General features: G+C 45.2%; 1 protein-coding gene and 1 long non-coding RNA gene across 12 annotated transcripts in view; one reads left to right on the top strand and one right to left on the bottom strand.

Moving 5' to 3' along the window:
• cyribb (CYFIP related Rac1 interactor Bb) overlaps positions 1-2,378 on the bottom strand; it is a 210,522-nt gene extending 208,144 nt beyond the window's left edge. For 5 of the 11 annotated variants that reach the window (XM_085993531.1, XM_085993547.1, XM_085993550.1 and 2 more), the window contains exon 1: positions 2,106-2,378. The gene's annotated coding sequence lies outside the window, so the exon portion shown is untranslated. Of the gene's footprint in view, positions 1-1,857; positions 1,964-2,105 lie in introns of those variants that run through there. The other 6 variants (XM_085993544.1, XM_085993549.1, XM_085993538.1 and 3 more) reach the window with 3 other exon arrangements.
• LOC147115199 (uncharacterized) overlaps positions 1-18,531 on the top strand; it is a 59,403-nt gene that overhangs the window by 24,065 nt on the left and 16,807 nt on the right. The gene's annotated exons all lie outside the window — the stretch shown is intronic.

Raw genomic sequence — 18,531 nt, 5'->3', positions numbered from 1 at the left:
TCACAAAAGGTATAGAATATATAAGCAAGAAAATAATACTGCACTAGTCAGACCTCATTAGGAATATTGTATTTAGTTTTGGGTGCCCACCTTAGGAAGGATATACTGGCCTTGGAAAACTGTGATGATTCACCAGGATGAGATGTGTGCTGAAGGGATTTAGCTACATCATCGTCAGGGGATGGTAGGAAGAGGAATGGGTAGTAGGAAGGTGAAGGGTTAAGGAATGTGATGGGATCAAGACAGGTGAAGTACAAGTGCAAGTGATTGGGGTAGGGGCTGAGAAAGGAATCACTGAGGGCCACATTTTCACTGAAACCCCACCCCAAATGCCAAACCAACCCCTACCTCCCACCCAAAAAAAAGACAGAATTAAAACGTCAAAGGGAGGGAAGAGAGAGAGACTGAAGCAGGAGAGGAGAAAGAGAGAATCAGCAACACAAAGACATAATGAGTGACCATATTTCTCCGACTTGCCATGTAAAATGCCACAGAAGATCAACTGGTAACATATTAAAGTCTTGCATATGGTGTGCACTTCCTGTAAATGTCACACTTACTTCCTGTCACAATTTAGCCATTTCAGGCATCATGTTTGACTGCATCCTATGACTTACAATGAGCAATGCCACAGGAGATCTATTAGTTTATTATGTTCATTTATATATCCTAGTATTATCCCCAAGACCAGACTGGTGACCTTCTCTGGGATCTCTACAAAGATTACTTTTGAACTGGCCATGCGAAGTCTCAAAATTGTGACTTAGGGTGTCTCATCCATTAATTTTTCATGCTTTCCTTCCCTCCTCTATACAGGAAAGTGCCACTTTGTGCCTCCTTGATAAACCAGCCAAAATAATTTAATCACTATATGACTATGCACAGGTTCAGGCAGGTTTGATCTTGTACCCAATCAAAAGCATATTTCTGATTTGTACTCATCAGTTTTGACAATGTCATAGATTTAAAAGGAATAAATAAAAATGTCAAATTGGTGACACATTTTGTCTAGAAGACAATAAAAGAAAATAGGAAAAACTGAATTGCATGTAGTTTTGCCATAGATCACAAACACCATGCGTCAGTACATGTGATCAGTGAATAAATGTAACAAAAGCAAGCCTATAAAAAGTATTACAGATTTATACTTGCATCTAAATCTAACTCTACTCCAACCCTGAAAATAGATTAAAAATGCAATCCTTCCACTTACCAAAATAAATGAACAATGCAGTGTAGCATTTAAAAACATTAAGGTTGATGTACACAAAATGTAAAGTAAATATCACCAAAACTTATTTACACTGTACAGAATGTTATTGCACTAACAGCTTGTACATATTGGATATTAAATATTTTTTCAAAATGTTGCAAAGCAGACCTACACTACAGAAAAAAAGGAACAAGCACACAAAAATAGAAGGAATAGCGGTTACAAGGCGGGCTTTTGGACCTGGAGGAAATGTCACCCTCTACAGCTGCACTATCCTCCTCCAACCTTTAGTCTATGAATGCTTCCCATTCACCGAGATCCGAATTACTATCAGCCAGAAAGAAATATATTTGAAAAATCAGGACCATGCTGAAATATATCGGCATCAGCGTTTACAACAACCGAAGCTAGATAAGTCATATCTTGCACTGGTTAGAAGACTACACGAATGTTTCGAAAAATCTGTCTCCCTCACAATCCTTAGCACGATTCTAATTTAATTTCCTCTCCAGGTGCGAGGATTTCCATCTCATATCGAATATGTATCCAAGCATACATTCTAACAAGCACAATCACTAAAAAAAAAATGAATCTGTACGATTTTCTTGTTTTCATTATTGGAAAATAAAACGATCGCACTGTACCTTGTAGAGAGGAGGAGGAGAGAAAATAGCGTACAGTTTGTTAAAACGGGAAGTAATCTTCAAGTGAAGGCAGTTTCAGGCTGAAAGTGCAAGAACTGTTACTTCCGGGTTGGTCAATTGTACGTCATTTGCCTCAGGTTTGTAACACCATCTAGGTCACAAAATGACTAAAAATGGAATCCGTTGCCAAAAGGGAAGGTTTTGTTTCTAATACTTACAGTTCCTACATGTATAAAATCATGACCTACGTGATAAACAGAAGTGTTCACTGTTCTCTGGATGAAAAAATGAAACCTTGTCCGATCAACACAGGAGCTAATCTAGACAAGCTTTCACAATCACGTAGCTCTCTCCCACGAGTGAGAAAAGGGAACATGATTTAGCGAAATAACGAGCTTGCATTACCAGACATCAGACCGGTTCCCACTCTAAGGACCTGATAAATTGGAAAATCAATCTATGTAAGTTTCAAAATAAGGGAAGTTCCTTGCACGACTGTGGAGTATGGTGGTAGAATAAGGTCCTGTTTGTCTCTGGGACGAAAGTGGGCTGTTTCAGAAGACTGCCTTTTCAAGGGGCGTTGTCAGTGCATTGGAATTTTTTTCGGGAGGTGTGGGGGAGTCTTAGTTCCTGTAACAGCATCTGAAAGCTCACAAAATAATTGCGCCATGACGGGTGTGAAGACATTGGACAAATGCTATATCTGCTGCAGCACAGCATTTTGCAATGTTGTTTCCTCCTCGCTTTTCTAACCTGCAATTACACTTTTGTCTCACCAGCAGACACGATACAATTCCAGAACTGCGTCATGTAATTGGACATTGCTCTTATTACAAACGAGTAAAATGTCTTGCACGACGGCTTACACAATGACAGTGCCCCTTTAAAGGTGTGCTGTCACCTTGAATGTCTGGCTTTGACATTGAGATTCCCATCCTTTGATGCTATCACCAAGTTTTCCTAGCATAATGGGAGTTTGAGAACGACAGCACAATGCAGATTAGCAGTGTGTGACTAGGATGCAGCTAGGTAAGGTGAGAAAAGGACTGGAATGCAGATTAGTACAGAGCTGTCAATGTTGCAGAATTTGGAGGATTGAGATTTTCAGTTATGAACCACTTGCACACCCAAAACCATGAAGGTTTTTTTTAAGCTCCTCACACAAACAACGTAATTGTTTTGAGAACGTTTATTTTATCTTTTGTTTCACAGGTACTGTGGACTATTAAACTAACAAATCTGGAATCTTAATAATGAGCTAATAGGAGGTGTAAAAAAAATTACACAAGTGCTTTGGCTTATTTTCCCAGCAGCCCTCATCTCTTCAGTCTGGGTGTTTCCCAGTTCTACCAGATGTTGATGGGAAGAAGACATTTTGGGAAGTTGCAAATGTTTATAAATGTGAATAATCAAAAAGTTAACATTGAGGAAAAAACCAACTGCCCACCCACAGATGACTCAGCCCTCTAGCAGCCTTATAGACTTGATGTGTGCTGTGCTTCAGTCAGGACTCTGGGAACTGCTTGTGCCAGAAATGGATTTGGGAATCACAATCCCAGTCCTTTTGTTTTGCAGTCATATTTTAAGTGAAAATAAAAGTATTTACATCAATATTATCCATTATTTTCAACATTTTAAAGACATGGTATCTCACAACCTTGCTTTCTCCAATGTATTCTATTGGTTTATCATTATAAATAATGTATTGTACTGAATCCCAGAATTACTCACTTGTTTATGAATCCTAACCAATCCATCTATGTATTTTGGAAGATAGGGTGACTAAAACTTGAAACATACTCCAAATATGCACTTGCCAATGTGTTATAAAGTATTAAAGTAATTTGTTTAGACTTGTAATCAAATGCATCCAAGGATCAGACTTGCCTTGTTAATGGCAGTATTATATTGGGGGGAATTTTAACCTCCCAGGACGGGCGGGAGAGGTGCTGGAGGGGGGTTAAATTCTGAAAAACATGAAACCCAACTCCAACTCACCGCGAACATGCCTACTTCTGGTCTAACCAGGGTGGGTTAGGGGGTCGGCTGAGTAACCTGCTCCTGAGAGGCAGGTCAGTCATTTAAATATGTTAATGAGGCCACAAGCCTCAAATTTTAACAGACATTTACATTTAACAGCTACGAGCTGGGTTCCACAGGGCTCAGAAAATCTGGCAGCTGAAGGGAGACAAGAAGAAGTGCTGAAACAAACAGGCAAGTTCTTTTTAGAGCACTGCTTGTGGGTCAGGAGGAGCAGGAGTGCTTCCCCCCGGCCCCCAAGCTACCTGCCGTGATCGGCCTCCGTCTCTGCAATCCGCTGAGCCCCCCCCCGATCCATTGTATACCTTTGTTTCCTGAACCATCTTCATTTGACAAGGTTCCACACAAAAGATTACTGATCAAGATAAGAAATCACGGGATTGGGGGTAATATACTGGCATGGGTGGAAGATTGGGTATCTAACAGAAAACAAAGAGTTGGGATAAATGGTTCATTCTCGGGCTGGCAATCAGTAACTAGTGGTGTTCCACAGGGGTCAGTGCTGGGACCCCAACTCTTTACAATCTATATTAACAATTTGGAGGAAGGGACCGAGTGCAACATATCCAAGTTTGCCGACGATACAAAGATGGGAGGGAAAGCAGTGAGTGATGAGGACATAAAAAACCTGCAAAAGGACATAGACAGGCTAAGTGAGTGGGCAGAGATTTGGCAGATGCAATATAATGTTGGAAAGTGTGAGGTTATGCACTTTGGCAGAAAAAATCAAAGAGCAAGTTATTATCTAAATGGAGAGAAACTGCAAAGTGCTACAGTACAAAGGGATCTGGGGGTCCTGATCCATGAAACACAAAAAGTTAGTATGCAGGTGCAGCAGGTGATCAGGAAGGCCAATGGAATCTTGGCTTTTATTGCAAGGGGGATGGAGTATAAAAACAGGGAAGTCTTGCTGCAGTTATACAGGGTATTGGTGAGGCCACACCTGGAATACTGCGTGCAGTTTTGGTTTCCATATTTAAGAAAAGATATACTTGCTCTCGAGGCGGTTCAGAGAAAGTTCACTCAGTTGATTCCGGAGATGAGGGGGTTGACGTATGAGGAAAGGTTGAGTAGGTTGGGACTCTACTCATTGGAGTTCAGAAGAATGAGGGCGATCTTATCGAAACATATAAGATTGTGAGGGGGCTTGATCGGGTGGATGCGGTGAGGATGTTTCCACTGATGGGTGAGACTAGAACTAGGGGGCATAATCTAAGAATAAGGGGCTGCCCTTTCAAAACTGAGATGAGGAGAAACTTCTTCACTCAGAGGGTAGTAAATCTATGGAATTTGCTACCCCTGTGAGCTGCGGAAGCTGCAACATTAAATAAATTTAAAATGGAGATAGACAGTTTCCTAGCAGATAAGGGAATTAGGGGTTACGGGGAGAGGGCAGGGAAGTGGACGTGAGTCTAGATTCAGATCAGCCATGATCCTATTGAATGGCGGAGCAGGCCCGAGGGGCCGTATGGCCTACTCCTGCTCCTACTTCTTATGTTCTTATTACCTCACATTGAATTCTATTTGCCATTCCTCGGCACCATTTACTGAATTTGTCCCAGTTCTTTGAATACTTTTGTCCTACCCTACGCTGGGTACCTGAACACATAGCTTGATGTGATCAGCAAATCTCATAACAACACCACCGAGCCACATAAGGAGATATTAGGGCAGATGACCAAAAGCTTGGTGAAAGAGGTAGGTTTTAAGGAGCATCTTAAAGGAGGAGCGAGAGGCAGAGAGGTTTAGGCAGGGAATTCCAGAGCTTTGGGCCTAGGCAGCTGAAGGCCTGGCCGCCAATGGTGGAGCGATTAAAATTGGGGATGTGCAAGAGGCCAGAATTGCAGGAGTGCAAAGATCTCAAAGGGTTAGTACATTAGTAGAACAGTTATAACAGTACTCAGTTCCACATAATTCATAAGCAGTATAAATGAAAATGGACCCAGAACCGACCTATGTGGAACTCCAAAAGTCACGAATCATCAGACAGAGGCTTGTCTGTTTATCCTGCAGGGGATGGCGCATGCGCCCAGTCAGTTATGCCCCTGACTGCCTGTGAGCGGTTCGAATCGCTCCCACGCCCCTGGGTTCTAGACACCAGACTTAGGTGCAGGCGGTGATACAGAAAAATCGAGTAGACAAGTGGTTTGGTGTAAGAAAACCAAGATTTTATTAAAACAGAAATAAAAACACAGTCTTATGAGAAATTACTGGTAAACAATTACAGGCATAAACAAAATAAGTATACTTATTCAGGGAATGGGGAACACATGGCACATCGAGGGAAAACAAACTACATTAACAATCCCCTTATCCTTATCCCACCCCCTATACCTAACTAGATTAAGCTATGAGGGGCCAGGAATTCATGCTCACCAATTCAAGGCCCATTGCCTTAACAGTTGTGAGTTTTGAGGTTTGTCCTCCTGTCCTTTGGGGTGCTCTGTCACCACGTGGTCTCAGGGCGTGGTGCTGGAGCTGTTGCTGCGACACACCTTTCCTCTCCAGCTACCGTCATCGTCTGGTCGCGATGGGTTCTCTTCTTCTCCCTCGGGCGGTCGTCGGCAGTGACGTTGCGTTGGCAGTCTTTACTGCTTAGATTTTTCTACCCAAGTGTTAAAACGCCAGCATGTTCATATATATTCTTCCCCAAGCGCCAGCTTATAACTAGACGTTTGGCTTTTATCAATGCGTCTTTCGCTGCCCTTCTCTGCTCTTGGCGGGTCTCTACCTTGTTCTTCATCTCATTTCGTTTCGCCTCGTTTCCTCTGCCCTCTTTCGTGGCCCGTGTGTCCTGGGTGACTTTGGACTCGGGTCTCGTTCCCCTCCTCCGTGCTTGGTATGGATGTCCTTGGTTGCAAAACTAATGCGGGGAGCGAGAGGAGAACCCGCCACGAGGCCAGGGCACGAGTACAGGCGGCAGCAGCCCAAGAGGTCAGAGCAGAGCAAGAGACAAGAGTCAAGAGAAGAGAGCGATTGCCACTGAGGGCCTACAGTTATACTCCTTTCGATGGCCCTTAATCTGCGCGCCAAATCAAGTCAGTTTATTGTTTAACTTTTGGCGGGCTGTTTTAAATGATTATACCAATCTAAACTAACTGGTTTTAGATGGCCGTTTATCGCACCTGATGGCCCGATGTCCGAGTTGTATTGTCATTAATGCATTTTAATCGGCCTGTCCAGCCTTGGTGGCTTCCTTAAGCTGTTTCCGATTATTTATGCGGATAAACTAATGGCTTTCTGCTTAGGCCTAACTGGGTTGATCTGGGTTGATCTGTTCCAATCTGACGAAATGCATATTCAGTGTTTGCCTAGCTGTCTGGTTTTTCAAACACAAAGTCCTTTTCACAGAAATGCATTTTAAGTTTCGATTTCCCAAAACTGCCTGCTCTGTGCTGCAGAGTCCAAGCTTGTAAAATCTTACAGGCTTTTGGTCACGAGGTGCGAACGCCATCTTTTGGGTACCCTTTTTAAAATTGTCCATGCAGGGTCCCTTTTATTAATAACCTTGGGGGAATGTGGGAATTTTGCAAATCTTACAATCCTCATCCTCTATCTTATACTACTTGGCCGATTATCTAGATTGTGGGACTGCACAAAAAGTTGAATATAAAATAGGAAACAGAGTACTTGCAAAAAGCAGAGGTATTCCGTTCTGCAGAAATGATTCCACCAGTGGCAACTATGCAGACAGGATCTGGAAAAGGGGATCTTACCGGATTCCACATGATCCTGCTCATTTAGTACAGTGTGCTCATTTAGTGCAATGATCCACTTCTGATTTCCAACAACAGTATTGGCTGTTGCACACAATGTGAGAGCGTCTCATTTGGCATTCATATTTCATGTTAATGAGGCTACTGTGATGCAGCTCTCGCTTTTTTTCATGTTTCACAAGCAATTCCATTTAAAGTGGGCATTAAAGGCCAGCAACATTATTGCCTGTTGAGAAAGGAGCACTTAAAGATGCACCATGACACAATATATTGCCATGTTATCTGCTTCAAGGGCAAGAGATGATAAGAGAAGGATGATACTCACCTTCATCTGGCTGCAAGCTCTCCATAGAAATAAGGTTAAGTGTGGCCTTCTCAAAGGTTATTAGATTTGTCAAGCACGATCTGCCTTTCTGAAATTCATGTTGGCTGCTTCTAATTATTTTTCTTCATCTAGATACTTAATAATTTAATCTTTAATTAAAGATTCTAAAATGTTCCCTTCCACAGAAGTTAAACTAACTGGCCTGTAATTACTCAGGTTAGCTCTGTCGCCCTTTTTGAAAATGACTATTACACATCGGCCACTTTCCAGTCTTTCAGCATACATCCAATCATTAACAGAACCCTCAAATATAATTTCATGGGCCTGTGTTAATTCTTGCCCCATATCCCTTAGGGTCCTTGAATGTATCCTATTAGGTCCTGGCATTTTGTCCTCCTTTAGCTTAAATAACATCTCTAATACTTTCTTTTTATTTATTACTAGCTGAAGTGCCCGGCGGTGCCGAGGGTCTTTTGAGGGCATGTTGTTGTTGGAAGAGAGAGAGAGAGCGACTGGGGGGAAGAGAGAGAGCAACTGGGGGGAAGAGAGAGCGCGACTGGGGGGAAGAGAGAGAGTGACTGGGGGGAAGAGAGAGAGCGAGCGACTGGGGGGAAGAGAGAGAGCGACTGGGGGGAAGAGAGAGAGCGACTGGGGGAAGAGAGAGAGCGACTGGGGAAGAGAGAGGGCGACGGGGGGAAGAGAGAGCGCGACTGGGGGGAAGGGGGGGAGGGTGGGGGGAAGGGGAGGGGGAAGGGGGAGAAAGGGGGGAGGAATGAGGGGGGAAGGGGAGGGGGGAAAGGGGGGGGGAAAGGGGAGGGGGGAAAGGGAAGGGGAGGGGGGAGGGGGGGAAGGGAAGTGGGAGGGGGGGAGGGGGGTAAGGGGAGGGGGTAAGGGGGAGGGGGTAAGGGGAGGGGGGAGGAGGGGAGGGGAGGGAGGGGGAAGGAAGGGGGAGGGGAGGGGGGAGAGGGGGGAAGGGGAGAGGGAGCGGGGGGGAGGGAGAGGGGAGGGGTGGGGGGAGAGGAGGGGGAGAGGGGAGGGGTGGGGGAAGGAGGGGGGGAGAAAGGGAGGGGGGAGCCAGCAGACCCTCTCCCCTCTGCCGGCGATGGCTCCACTGAGCTCCGTGCCGCCCCACGCACTGACATGCCGAGCGCAGCACCCCGGTCAGCCCGAGCCCCGCCCTCCCGAGGCCGGGCCTGAGGCAGCTTGAGACGGCCGATTGCGGCTGGCTGGGCCCGGTTGCCTTGGTAACCCTCCTCCCCTCTCCGCCTCCCGATCTCCGGGCCTGGGCCTGAGCAGCTTGAGACGGCCGATTGCAGCTGGCGAGCCCGGTTGCCGGGGTAACCCTCTCCGCTCCCCGTCCCCTCCCAAGCCCCGCCCCCCCCGCTAACCTGCTCGCTTCCCTCTGGCCGCGCTCTGTGTGGAGGTGCGCGTGCGCCGTGCAGCGCGAGCGTGAATTTAGCGCGAGGAGCTTGCAGTGAGCCCAGCCAGCCTTTACCAAGATGGCTGGCCGCTGGTTTGGAATCGGGCCCAGTGGGGGGGAGGGGGGTGGGGGGTGAGGGCTGGGAGGAGCTTGCCACAAAACAATTGCCTAGGGTCCAGCATGGCTGGCAACAGACGCCCAGGCTTCGAGGCCTACCTGCAAAAACGGGGAAAGGTAGGAAAATTAAAAAGATTTAGAAAGTAATTCACTTTTTTAAAAAACAATATGTGTTTTAAAAGCAACTTTTTTTTTAAAGACGCAGAAAGCGGGATAAAGAAATGAAAAGTTTGGAATCACGATGGCGCATGATGGCGGCAACTCACCTCGGTTCAGAATGATAAGGCCCGCCCACACACGCACCGATTGGTCAACCGTCAGGTCAATGAACTGTAGGATTGGTCAATCATCACGTCACTCAACTGTAGGCTGGCCCGCCCGCACACACAATGAACCCGCCCCCACTCGATGCAAATGAGCGGATAATGAGAGGAATTTTGAACGTTTTTTGGATACCGTCGGCACAATTTTTGTCCGACCATCGGCACAATTTTTATCCGAGCAAAAAGTAAATACGCCTACAAGAGTCCCCTAATGATGAGCTTTCTTTTGATATACCATATGTGTAGGTACACTTTATAACTTTTGATTGTATAGCCGGACAGAGAGACAGACAGACAGACATATCCTTTTATATATATAGATAATCTCTCATCTTGCTTTTAATCAATTCAGGATTTACCTCCTTCCTAAAATCCTTCTCCTTTGTAAACACTGAAGTGAAGTACTTAAAAGTATCCCTGCCAATTTTCACTTATCCTCTACTAATTCACTGTCAGGAGTCCCACCTCACATTTAACAATTCTCGTTTTTCTGATATATTTGTGGAATACTTAACTATTCTTTGTTAATTTTTGAAATTCTCTCCTCATTCTTTCCTTGCTTTCCTTTTCCCTTCCTTAAATCTTTTCTTATTTTCTTGTATTCTCTCTTATTTTATACCTGTAGGCCCCCTTTATCTTCCTCTTAAACTTGTTTCTAAGCTCTTTATTTAGCCATGGAATTCTGAGGTTTGAAGTGGTTTCCTTTTTTAAAATATTTATATTCTATATTCTGCAATTTCCAATCTCCTTTTTAAAAAATCTCATTGTTGATTTATCGTACTGCGTGCCAATTTCCACTTTCCACTTCACCTCAGCTAGCTAACTTCTCATCCTTCTAAAATCTGTCCGTTTCCAATCTGATGCCCTCGATTTTTGTACTAACTTTTCCCCTTTCTATTTGGACCTTTAAAGCTGGTCATATTCTGTTCATTACTCCGGAGGTGCTCAACCACAATTAACTCATCCACCTGATCTTTTTTGTTACTCATAACCAGATCTAGCAACGCCTCTCCCCAGTAGGCATACTAACATACTGCTTGAAGAAGGAGTCCTGCACCCATTTTAGCAATTCTATTTACTCCCCCTGTCCCAATCAATGTGTGTGTAATTAAAATTTGTGAGAACAATAATTTTGTTACTCCTACTCATCTCATTGATCTGCCTACACATTTTCTCTTCCATTTCCCTCCTACAAGTAGGGAAGTCTGTAGTGCAGCTTCACTAATGTATCAATTCCTTTTTTAATCTTTGATCTCTTAACCATATAGTCTCTGTCTCTCTCCTCCTTTAAGATGCTCTTTAACACCTACCTCTTTGTCCAAGCTTTTGGTCACCTGGCCTAATATCTCCTTATGTGGCTCAGTGTCAAATTTTGTTTGACAACGCTCCTGTGATGCACTTTAGGACATTTTACTACATTAAAGATGCTATATAAATGCAAGTTGTTTTATTGTTGTTGTTGTCTGAACCTCTGTTTTTGTGTACACCAGGCCCCTCTACAGCATATGTTCCCTCTTTCACCGAACTACCACTACATCCTCCTCCCATACTAATTCTGTCCCTCCTAAAGATATTATAACCCAAATGTATTTTACCACTCTTGCCCAGTAAAGGAGAGGATAACAAAAGGGAGTACAAAGAGGTTAGGAAAGAAGTTTTTAAAAATTAGGAAAGCAAAGGGGAACTACGAAATTAAGTTATCAAGGAATATAAAAAGAAATAATAAAGTATTATACAGACACATAAATAACAAAAAGAAAATCAGGACAGGGTTAGGGCCACTAAAAGATATGCAAGATACACTCACAGGTAATAGCAGTGAAATGGCACAAATATTGAATAATTACTTTACCTCAGTACTTACCTTGGAGAGTAACAGGGTGGACCAACAGAGAAGAGATAGCAAAGGCACTATAATCAATAGAAAAGGGAATAGTGCCAGAGGACAAGCAGACAGCTAACATTATTCCTATATTAAAAAGTGAGATAGAACAAATCAAGGGAGTTACAGGAAAGCAAAGAGGAAGTACAAAATTAAATTATCAAGGAATATAACAAACAGTAAAGTATTCTACAGACACATAAATAAATAAATAAAAATCAGCATAGGGATAGGGCCACTAAGGGATGCATGAGATAAACTCACAGGTAATGACAGCAAAATGGCAGAAATATTGAACAGTTATTTGCACCGGAATTATCAGAGAGACAAACAGAGTGGACATGATATTAGAAGAGATGAAAATATATATTAAAACATTTTAAGATAGAAAGAGGGGAGATAATTGATCAACTAATCAAACATAGAGAGGATAAACATCTGGTCCAAATGAATGCATATGCGCATAGTAAAAGAATTAGGGAAGAGATAACAGAGGCCCATTACATTTATATAAAAATTCATTAAAAAACGGAGTAGTGCCAGAGGACTGGCAGACAGCTAACGTGATTCCTATATTTAAAAAGGGAGATAGAACCAGTCCAGGAAACTATAGTTAGCTTAATGTCGGAGGTAGGAACAATAATGGAACCTTTACTCAAAGATGTAATAGAAAAACATCTAGGAGTAGAAAATATACTAAAATATACTAAAGAGTAATCAACATGGATTTCAAAAGGGAAGGTTATGCCTGACCAACCTTATTGATTTTTTTTGGAGTAAAAGAGTACACAAGGGTCATCTAGTAGATGTAATATATTTGGATTTTCCAAAGGCCTTTGGTAAGGAACCGCATTGTAGATTCATTACCAATGTTCCCTGCGCAGCACTCTCGGGAACCAACGCAGCCAGCTTTGCAATACAAAAACTGCACAAGCACGGTATTTTGAATGGCCCGCATGGCGCCAAGCAAAACTAGAGGGATTAGGTCAGAGCATGTGAAACCAGGGTACAAGTAGCATAATGGATAGCAAGCTGGCTTCAAAACAAAAAAACATAAAGATGGGGTTAAGGGTAGTTAATCAGACTGAGAAAAGGTGGGAAGTGCTGTTTCACAATGATCGGTGCTGGGACCACTGTTGTTCACTATTTACCTAAACAATTTGGACTTGGGAATCAGAAGAACAATTACAAAATTTGCAGATGGTATAGTTAATACTGAGGAAAACTGCGACAAAATACAAGAAGACATTAATAAACTTGCAGAAAGGGCGTGTAACTGGCAAATGAAATTCAATATAGATAAGTGTGAGGTGGTGTATTTTGGTAGGAAGAATAAGGAGGCCACATATGCCTTGGAAGATAATGCCGGAAATTTCTAGGGTCTGTGCGGGCACGATCAGAGGCTGGTCGGGTGGGAAATTTGAAAAAAGTCTGAGCGGGTCGGAATCCCGCCAACACGTGCCTTTCCGTCGGGCGCGTTTGCCGGTGCAGCAGCGACCCGACCAGCAGAGGCGGGTGTCCTAATTGAAATCATTATAAGCTTGTTGTCAAGCAATTAAGAGCCTTTTTCCCCCTACATTTCCAATTTCCCTGCATGGCCATGGAATTCACCCAGCTCAGGAACCACATCTGTCAACCTGAGGCAGGAGTTGCGTGGCCATTGCTCTAGCTGATTACTTGACATCATCAAATGTAGTATAAAAGCTCCGACCTCACAGCTGATCACTTTCCTCAGGCAGAAGCTGTTGCTGACTACATTGCCAGCACAAATTTAAATTTCTGCAGGCTGAAAGTGTTTTCAGCGGTCTGCACAGAGCGGGATTATAATGTTTTATTTGGGAATTTGGAAAGAGTGGGAATTCAGAGAAGAGGGGGAAGGAGTTGCTGCTTTTTGCCTACACTACTTGTAGTGCTTTGTGTTACAGGTAGATACATAATTTCAGTACCCATAACTTAATGTAGATCAAGTAAGCACTCAATAAAAGACGCTGTAAACTAAGTTACCTAATTAAAAATTTAATTAAATTTAATGAAGTAAAACAAGGTCATATAGGGATGGCAATGCAGGTGGTGTGCCACAACTGCAGCATGTGGGAGTTTGTGGAGAGCATTGTGATCCCGGACAACCATGTTTGCAGTAAGTGCCTGCATCTTGAGGAACTTCAGCTCAGAGTTTTTGATTGTGCAGACATTGCGGGGCATCAGGGATGGGGAGAGTTACCTGGACACTTTGATCCAGGAGGCAGTCACACCCCTTAGGTTAGGTAGTGGTACAGGCCTGGTTATTGGTCAGGGACAGGAGGGTGTGACTGCAACTCAGGCAGGTAAGGGGACCGCAGGTGCAATACTGCAGGAACCTCAGCCTTTGCCCTTGTCCAACAGGTATGAGGTTCTTGCTGCATGTGTAGATGAGGGAAAAGCCTGCAGGATGGACAAGCAAGCTGACCATGGCACCATGGTGCAGGAGGCCATTCAAGGCGGGGGGGGGGGAAAGTGAAAGGAATGTAGTTGTGGTAGGTAACAGTATAGTCAGGGGGATAGATACTGTTCTCTGCAGAGAGTTCCAAAGGTTGTGTTGCCTGCCTGGTGCCAGGGTTAAATACATATCCTCGCGACTGGAGGAGAACTTGGAGGGGGAGGATCTAGTTGTCGTAACCCATGTAGGAATCAACGACGTAGGTAGAACTAGGAATGAGGTTCTGCTGAGGGAGTTTGAGGAGCTAGGATCCAAATTAAAAAGCAGAACCCCAAAGGTAATAATTTCTCGATTATTACCTAAGCCACACGGAAATTGGCATAGGGTCAAACAGATCAGAGGTTTAAATGCATGGCTCAAAGAGTGGTGTGTGAAGAAGGGGTTTCAGTCCATGGGGCACTGGCACCAGTACTGGGAAAAGAGAGAGTTGTTCCATTGGGACGGGCTCCACACGGGCTGGGACCAACGTCTTGGCAAATCAAATAACTAGGGCAGTAGACAGGGCTTTAAACTAATGAAGGGGAGGGTGGGAGGATTCAGGAAAGAGTAAATTTAAAAGCAGCAAGAGAAATGTCAAGGCTCTAGAGCAGAGTATAGTTTTGGGTAAAAATAAGCAGAGTGGGTCAGGAAGGGACAGAGAGAGTAACAAAGATAATAAGGCATCAGTGACTAAGGTGACATCAGGGGAAAATAGAAATAAGTCAAAGCTAAAGGCACTATATCTGAATGCACGAAGCATTCGCAACAAAATAGATAGAAATTAATAGGTTTGATCTAATAGCATTACGCAGATGTGGTTGCAATGTGGCCATGGTTGGGAAGTAAATACTCCAGGATACTTAACTTTTAGAAGAGATAGACAAAGTGGAAAATGAGGAGGGGTAGCCCTGATAATAAAGGATGGGGTAAAGACAGTAGAGAGAAAGGATCTTGGCTCCGAAAATCAAGAAGTAGAATCAGTTTATTTTTTATTCGTTCATGGGATGGCAAGACCTACATTTATTACCCATCCCTAGTTGCCCCTGCGAAGGTGGTGGTGAGCTGCCTCCTTGAACCGCTGCAGTGTGAAGGTACTCCCACAGTGCTGTGAGGGAGGGAGTTCCAGGATTTTGACCCAGCGACGATGAAGGAACGACGATATACTTCCAAGTCAGGATGGTGTGTGACTTGGAGGGTCCCGCCAAATACTGCTCATCTTGCGACTGTGCAGGGGCAGACTCGACCATTGTAATTCAAGGAGCCATCTGGGGCTCTGACTGAGGGGCTGATAATGGGGGAGAAATGTAAGCGCTTTGAAAGGAGGCTACACTTCCCTCTCCCCTCTCACAGTCATCCCTCTCACCGTCATCCGTCTCCTGGGCCACCCATACTTCCCTGTTAGCAAGGAGCTAGAGAGCATCTTACTGCACATCAGTGGGGCCATAAGGGCCCATGGCTACGCCGACATCCTTCCTAGACAGGAGGTCTATGAGCCTCTGCCATCTATTCTCCATAGATAGCATATGCTCCTGTGAGTGGCGCATTAGCTGCTCCATGCAGGTGGCCATCATATCCGTGGAAGAGCCTACAGTCACCATCGCCTGTGACACGGTGGACTCCTCCATTCTCTGCACATTTGCAGACATCGCGCTCGCAAAACCTGTCAGAGCCTCCTGCACTTCTTGCTGCATCTCCAGGATCACCCTCTTTCTGTATGGCCCCCGAGGCTCAGCATCTGCATGTCCACTGCTGTCCCTGTCTCCACCATCTGCTCTTGCGCACTTGTGACGGACCCAGTGACGACACTACTCTATCTCGCGTTAGACCCACCAAGGTGTGCGTCTCTGCGCTGGTGCTAGGTGCGTTCATGTCTGGTGACACAGTGCCCTCAGAGGCTGGAGGCTCCTCTGAAGAGTCATCTTGCTCTTCCTCCTGGACAGTGGGGGTGGGGGGCACGGCTCTTGATGGACCTGTGGGAGAATAAAGAGATGAGTTAGATATGCCATGTTAAGAATGGGTGCACATACCATTATGCACATGATGACCATTCAATGGCTGATGACATTAGTCCCCATATGAGTGTTTGATGTATGCCATGTAGCTGCATGATATGTAATTCTGTCACCAGGTTGATGAGATGTCCCCCTCTCTCTGTCTCCCACCTCCAGCTGATTGGCCACTTTCGATACTTCCAATGCAGCCTCCTCTGCAGTTGTGAGGGTGGCAAATGATGGATGCCCACCTCCAGTTCTCTCCCTCTTATTATGCGCTATCTTCTCCTGCAAGGAGGGAAAGAAGAGAAGGTTGAGTGAGAGTGATGGAATGAATGTAAGGAATGGATGGGTTACATCTTTAGAGGGAGACTATGATGGATTAGGGTGGCACTGCTGTAGTGTATGTAACCGTTCCACCTTTAAGAGAACTATTTTGTAACCGTTCCACCTTTAAGAGAACTATTTTAAGGGTTGCACTACTTTATCTTGGCTGCTGTATACTGTAATACTGGCGGTGACCACACTGGTATATAAGTGCTGTGTAATGATTTATTGGGCAGTTCCGCCCTGACCTTCAACTAGTAAAGACCTGTTTAAGTTTACTCTTGTGGTCTGTGTAGTAATTCGCAATATAACACACAGACTTAACAATGGCGACGAGTACGATCTTACCCTGCGGCAGAGATACATCCAAGGCAGTTTAACGGGCGTCGAGAAGAGGCATCCGCCCTCATCATTCTGCTGAGAGAAGACTCGAGTCTGCAGAGCGAAGGAAGAATTCTGACACGAAGCCTTCCATCAGCAACAGGCAGTGATCATCCCTTCTATCACAGTGGTGGGTAAGCCGATCAGCGACGAGCAGCAAGTCGGCCACGTTGGCTGTGAAATAGGGGAGGGAAGAACGGAGGAGAGAAGGGCGGAGAACTCGACCACGGCCGGGGGAAAGAGCCGGACAGAAGTCAGGGCCAGAGGCGCTGAGACTGGGGCAGCATAGGGCATGGAAGCCGCGGTGAATGCAAACGCAGCCGGTGTGAGAGACCGGGCTACAAGCGGGAACGCAGCTGGTGTGAGAGACCGGGCTACAAGCGGGAACGCAGCCAGTGTGAGAGACCGGGCTACAAGCAGGCTGGGAGACGCAACAGCGTCGAGAGACAGCTCGACCGCGACCGGTGAAAAAGGTCGGGCAGCTACCGAGGCCGCGAGGCGCAGCGACCGGGACAGCGTAAGGCGCGGGAGAAAATAGCGGGCTGGGAGACGCAACAGCGTCGAGAGAGAGCTCGACCGCGACCGGCGAAAAAGGCCGGGCAGCTACCAAGGCCGCGAGGCGCAGCGACCGGGACAGCGTAAGCGCGGGAGAAAACTAAAAAAAAAAAAACCGCGGAGAACTCAGCCACAGCCGGGGGGGAAAGGACCGGACTGCAAGAGGGGCTGGGAGGTGCGATTTGAAAACCGCTGGGGGAGGGCGAACGCAGCAATACGGCAATCGCCATTACAGCCAGCGGGGGAGAAAGGCAAACGCGGGAAGCCGCCATTTTCGGAGGCGGGGGAAGAAGACAAGCGTGGGAAACCGCCATTTTGTAAAAAAAATAATAATTCTTTTGTTTCTCAAGAAGATCGCGAGGATGCCTAAGCGTGGTAACATCAACGATTTCGATCCCGATGTTGAAGATTGGGCCACGTATGTAGAACGCATAGAGATATATTGTAAGGCAAATAAAATATCAAATGAAGATAAAGCATTAACCTTACTAAACTCAATGGGTGCGAAGACATACGGGCTATTGAAGCATCTTCTATCACCAGCTAAACCGGCGGATCAGACTTTCGCTAATATTGTTGCTGTCCTGAAGGATCATTTGAACCCCACACCGCTGATGTTAGCGGAACGATTTAAATTTTATGCGAGAACGCAACTGAAAGAGGAAAGCAACGCGGAGTACTTAATTGAACTGCGTAAGCTAGCGAAATACTGTCAGTTTGGGGAAGGACTGACAGAGGCACTGAGAGACAAATTCGTGTGCGGATTGTCGAAAGAAGGAACACAAAAGCGGCTACTTGAAGAGAATGATCTTACACTTGATAAGGCTGTCTCTATTGCAGCATCGCACGAAGCCGCAGCGAGAGGCACTGCGGAAATGCAGCTGAAGGCAGCGGTACTCAGCGTAGATCAAATGGCTTTGGGTACAACGAAGTGTTATCGTTGTGGGAAGACAACACACGATCAGAACCAATGCTGGTTTAAAAACCAGGACTGTAGAAAATGTGGCAAGCTTGGTCACATAGCTAAAGTGACCAGGAAAGAAGACCAGCAACAAAAAGTCACCGCAGGAAAAGTGCAGCAAGGTACACAAGGTGGCTGAGAAGAGTTCGGATGAACAGAATTCGGATTCAGACTCCAACAG

The sequence above is a fragment of the Somniosus microcephalus genome, chromosome 7 (assembly GCF_052327205.1).
Source record: "Somniosus microcephalus isolate GS21.2 chromosome 7, FLI_Smic_1.0, whole genome shotgun sequence".
NCBI lineage: Eukaryota > Metazoa > Chordata > Chondrichthyes > Squaliformes > Somniosidae > Somniosus > Somniosus microcephalus.
This window is presented reverse-complemented; position numbering and strand designations above follow the sequence as displayed.